This window comes from Hibiscus syriacus, unplaced genomic scaffold, assembly GCF_006381635.1.
Source record: "Hibiscus syriacus cultivar Baekdansim isolate YM2019G1 unplaced genomic scaffold, ASM638163v2 tig00110114_pilon, whole genome shotgun sequence".
NCBI lineage: Eukaryota > Viridiplantae > Streptophyta > Magnoliopsida > Malvales > Malvaceae > Hibiscus > Hibiscus syriacus.
In genome coordinates, this window is record NW_024062594.1 from 1,009,843 (window position 1) to 1,015,854 (window position 6,012).

A 6,012-nucleotide genomic window follows, 5' to 3' on the forward strand; every position below is an offset into this window, starting at 1 on the left:
GAAACAACAAAACACCCACAAAAAAAAGTAGGAACTTGATTGAGCAATAACAATTAAAAGGATAATTTTTTAAGTGAGGTAGTAAGATATATTATATTTTTAATAAGATGATATTAATATTGTAAAATTTATTTTTATTGTAATTTAAAGCTTGACGCCATTAAATATTCATTTTTTTAATTCACATTGGCCTTTGTATTTTTATATCATGGAACGTTTTCTGGCTACCATGACATTACGTTGACCCAAATCTTCTGAATCCTCCTCCCAATAAAAAAACTGAAAATTTCCTTTTAACCATAAACATCAAAGTATCCACTTGGAAGCAAATATTATGAGATGTTTAAGGAAATTAGTTTATCAAATGCACTCTATTTGCAACGGTTCATTAAAAAAAATCATGATTAGCTTCCAAATATGTTCCAAGGAAATTAGCTCATCATTTTCCACAAAATGGAGCAGCTCGCAGGGATTATAAAGAACAATTTTCAACTACAGTGCATGATGATGCTTCATGTGATTTACAGAATTATCCAACAAATTAACATTAAAACAAGGAATCCTAATCATGTGGTAATCATACCAATTGCAGAAAGTGCCTTAAAACCGAAGATACCATACACAAATGCAGATATGTTCATTGCCTGCATTTAACTCTCACAATCACCGGCAGTATACCCCAACCAGGGTTACTTCTAATTATCATGATCTTGTTGTTTCCCGAATATCAATGGGAATTCGTCGTAGTGTTCAACGGCACCATGTTTCTCCCCCATGCTCTTCAGCTACTCGTAAACCTGGTACATTGAAAGTCTATCCTTTGGCCTAGGAACTGCACAAGTACAAGCAATTCTCAGAAACTGCATAATTTCATCATCATGACCCTTTCCGACCAATGCTTTATCGACAGCATCCTTGCTTTGACCGGTGCTGAACAATTGACTGACCCTATCCACCAAATTCCCCTTAAACCCTTCCTCTGCATTGCTAACTCCGATTTGGCCTGTAACCAACTCCAACAACACTACCCCGAAACTATAAACATCCCCTTTCAAAGAAGCAACCATGGTACTAAAATACTCAGGAGCTACATAACCAAACTCCCCTAAATCCCCATTCATAAATGAACTGTCATTTGAGTCACGAGACCCCATCAATCGTGCCAAACCGAAGTCGGCGATACGAGCATCGAAATCATCATCCAGAAGCACAACATTGGAACTGAAGTACTGATGAACATATAGCGGTTGGCATCCATGGTGAAGCGAAGCTAAGCCTCTAGCAACACCAACACCAATCCTAAGCCTATTTGACCAATCCAAAAACTCAAATTTCCCATTCCCTAAACCAATAAGACTCCCCCCATGCAACTGAGAATACAATGTCCCATTGGGCATATGCTTATAAACCAAAAACTTCTCTTCTACCACAACACAAAACCCTAAAAGAGGAACCAAATTCGGATGCCTAAGTTGTCCCAACCTATTTATTTCCGACCTAAACTGTTTCTCAGTAAGTTTAAGCACTTAGGTTTAGTTTGTTTTCACTATGCAACCTCTTCAAACCTCTTATGTCTGCGCCCTTCACAAACCATTTATTTTTTTAGAAGACAGAAGCTCTTCTAACTTCGCGAGCTCTTCTTGGTGCAGACATAGTTTTATGTGTTCAAAGGTCTTCAAACCTCTTCAAGAATAATTATAAAATATGGTTATTTATTAAAATAATTTTAAATAATTTATTATAAAATAATTTATTTTAAAATAATTTATTATAAAATATGGATTGATTTATTTTAAAATAATTTATTTTAAATAATTTATTAGTATGGATTGATTTATTTTAAAATATAGATTGATTTATTTTAAATAATTTATTAGTATGGATTGATTTATTTTAAAATATGAATTGATTTATTTTAAATAATTTATTAGTATGTATTAATTTATTTTAAAATATAGATTGATTTATTATTGTAGTTGTATGGATTGGTTTATTTTAAATAATTTATTAATATGAATTGATTTATTTTAAAATATGGATTGATTTATTTTAAATAATTTATTAGTATGGATTGATTTATTTTAAAATATAGATTGATTTATTATTGTAGTTGTATAGATTGATTTATTTTAAATAATTTATTAGTATATATTGATTTATTTTTAAATATAGATTGATTTATTATTGTAGTTGTATGGATTGATTTATTTTAAATAATTTATTAGTATGGATTGATTTATTTTTAAATATGGATTGATTTATTTTAAATAATTTATTAGTATGGATTGATTTATTTTAAAATATGGATTGATTTATTTTAAATAATTTATTAGTATAATTTGATTTATTTTAAAATATAGATTGATTTATTTTAAATAATTTATTAGTATAGATTGATTTATTTTAAATAATTTATTAGTATGGATTGATTTATTTTAAAATATAGATTGATTTATTATTGTAGTTGTACGGATTGATTTATTTTAAATAATTTATTGGTATGAATTGATTTATTTTAAAATATAGATTAATTTATTTTAAATAATTTATTAGTATAGATTGATTTATTTTAAAATGTGAATTAATTTATTATTGTAGTTGTAATAATTATTTAAATTTCAGTATTGTAAAACTAAAATTATTTAAATCTCAATATTGCAAAACTCTTTTAAATTTAAAAATCATTTTATTTATATTTCAGTTCATTTTAGTAGTCTGCAGACGTTAAAAAACAAACAGTCTTCTTCTTGTAAACTGTAGACTTTTGGTCCACCTATTCTGCTACAGATATCTGCAGATGTAATCTGCAGACTACAAACATTTTACCTCTACAAAAACAAACACCACCTTAACCTCTTAATAGCAAACGCAGATCCGTCCGGCAGCACTGCCTTGTAGGAAACTCCTGTCTTAGTCGAAATAATCGCATTTTCGGCATCGAAATTGTTCGTTGCCACCATTAAATCCGCCAATGTAATCGTATCCTTACTGACGCGTGACAGATTCACAGGTAAGGCACGACCCCTGTCCCGCGCTATACCCTACGTGGCCTAAGACGCGTCCCAGGGGCCGCGCTACACACACGTGTATTCCATGTCAGTATAAGGCGCGCCTTATCCCACGTGGCGCCAAATCAATGTTAAACGCACTACAGAGGGCGTGCCTTTTTACAAAAGATGTTAAATCAAAAAATATAATCTGAACGATATCTAACCGAAAATATTAAATAAAAAAAATAATTTTTCGAGATAAACGCCCTAATTCAACTCAATTTAACTCAACTCAGCTGCTGTTTTAGGTTTACCTTTATTGACTGCCGGTTGAATATTTTTCATGTTGGGCTTTTGTCTTTTCCTTATTTAGTAGCCTTTTTGTTGTGTTATAATTACTACCTAACTTATAGATTCAGATTTGATTTCTACGCGACGCCGTATTACCTGTTCTTGTTGGGAAACTATTCGATTATTTTAGGCTATATTGCTCAAATAGTCACTCAACTTTTAATCTTCTAACGTTTTGCTCACCATAAAAACCTTTTTATTTAGTCACTAAACTCTTTAAGATGTCGACTTTTAATCATTCAAACGTTAATTCACTAACATTCATCCATTTCAACTGCAATTTTTCTAACTAATTTTATTTTAAAAAAACACTTAAACCATCCTAAACTTAATTTAAATATGTCCTTATAGTTATTTCTATACCTAAATAAGTCCCTATGCTTTAATGCACACTAGTAAAGTCCTTGATTTTAATTAGTTGACGTCTTTTATTACACTTAATTGTATAGTTAGAAATTTATATAAATCTTTTACAACCAATAAATTTCAAAATAAATAAAAAAAATGTCAACTAATTAAATTCAGAAATTCCTATGAGCATGCATTAAAGGGTAGGGGTTTATTTATGTAAAAAAAGGCGGCGTCTTTCCCAAAAAAATCACCGGTGATCGGTATATTTACCGATCTAACACCGGTCAAAATATATTTCTCGATCTAATACCCTTTGCAGTAAATACCCTTCTCCCCCGGGTTAAGTTCCTCACATCTCCTCACATCTCTCCTCTCAACTTATAAATTAATACAACAATTCCGTCAACGAGTCAATAATTCTGACAATTTTCTCATATTTTATTTAGAAGTTCATGCGATTTTTCGTTATAAGGTAATTTTGTGATAAATTTTTTTATTATATATATTGTTTATTATGATTATTTGAAAAAATATTATACTAATTGTTGTCAATTAATTTATGTGTTTGTAAAATTAGAAAGCGGGAATATACGTTGAAATAGTTTTGCGGTACAGGTAATAATATAAAATTATATTATTTAAATTATTTACGTTTATGTGTAAACATTTTATTCTGTTATATTTTCTTTCATATATTATTTATTTAATCAGCATTGTTTTAGTTGTTTTTTTTTGCAGTTATAAGATTGCCGCACTTTTAAACTCAAAGAATGGTGCGACTTTCAGCTATTGTTTATTATGATGGTGAAATTCGAGAATATGAAATCGGCGTTGTTTTCGTATCAAATGAGCGTGTTAAAATATCATTGAAGAGAAACATAACTCTTGAGGAGCTGATAATGAAGATTTCGAGGAAGATTCATGTTGGAAGTAGTAGAAGAATGTCGTCGTTGCAGTACAGATTTCCAACATCATTGTTGGCATTAACTTATACAACGTTCGAACTTTTGAACAATGATGATGTTGAAATGATGGTTGAAGCTCAAAGTAATTATTCAGACGCCGATATTAAGATGTATGCAAATTTTATTCAAGTGTGTGCCGTTCGGGGTCAATCATTAAGCTCCCACTATGGGCTGGCTGAACAAGTTGATCAAGTTGACAGCCCGACGATAGTAATGTGTAATGATTTTAATGCCATAATGGGGAGACATTCATCAGCAACTCCTTACGATATGTACCGAGGTGGGTCGACGAACAATCCGTATGGCAACATCGCGTCCAGTTCAAGGGGAAGACATTCATCTGCAAATTCGTTTGATCTTAATATGGAGATGCCATCGACGCAACTATCTGTGCAGATTCCATTTGACACGATGGCTTCAAGCTCCAGGGGAGGCATTCGACTACGAGCTTTTTCGATATGAATGTCGATATGCCTTCCAGTTCAAGGGGAAGGAGTGCAAGTAGTAGGTTCTTCGACCTAAATGTGGAGGGCATGGAGGAACCATCATCTCCACCAGAAGAACCGCTTCGTGAGCCTGGTGCGGATGGTGCTGAGACTGGATTATTCATTCACCCAGAATCACTGTAATTCAACTCCGATGGTGATGATGATGTAGATGAAGTTCCAGCAAATGTGGCACAAACTGACTCGCCAGCACATATGTATGAAGCTGATTATGATGCAATGTACGAGCCAAAATTTGCGGATATACCTCATCTCGATGACTATGGATATTACTCATCAATAAATAATGGTGAGTTATCTTTAGGCATGGAGTTTTCAAGCAAGGAAGAAGCGACGATGGCTATAAAAAATTACAATATCCGTAATTATGTTCAGTCCAGAGTCGACCGCTCCACGACCGAAAAATATGTATGCTACTGTGCCCGATGCGAAAACGGATGCAATTGGACGGTTCGCGTATCGAAGAGGAAGAGGAAAAACAACAGATGGGAACTAACAGTATACAATGGTCCTCACACATGTTGTGCTGGAGGGGTCAACCAAGATCATCCCAACTTGGACTCTGAAGTGATATGCCAAGCCACATGTCCATGGTAAAAGCAAGCTCTCATATAGCTGTTGCTGTGTTGATTTCAGCTATACAATCGCAGTATGAGTACATTGTCTCCTATAAAAAAGCTTGGTTGGCAAAACAAAATGCTATTGTCAAACTCCATGGCGAATGGGATACATCTTACAACGAACTTCCAGGCTGGTTTAGGCTGGTGCGGAGGTTAAATCCTGGGACAATTGTGGACTTTGAAACCTCCTATGCATACCATAATGATCGAGTTCTTCGCGATCGATGCC

The 6,012-nt window shown here is 32.9% G+C and overlaps 1 pseudogene; it reads right to left on the reverse strand.

Moving 5' to 3' along the window:
- Positions 1–594: 594 nt before the first annotated feature.
- Positions 595–3,095, reverse strand: LOC120215113 (annotated as a pseudogene).
- Between the last annotated feature and the right edge of the window lie 2,917 nt (positions 3,096–6,012).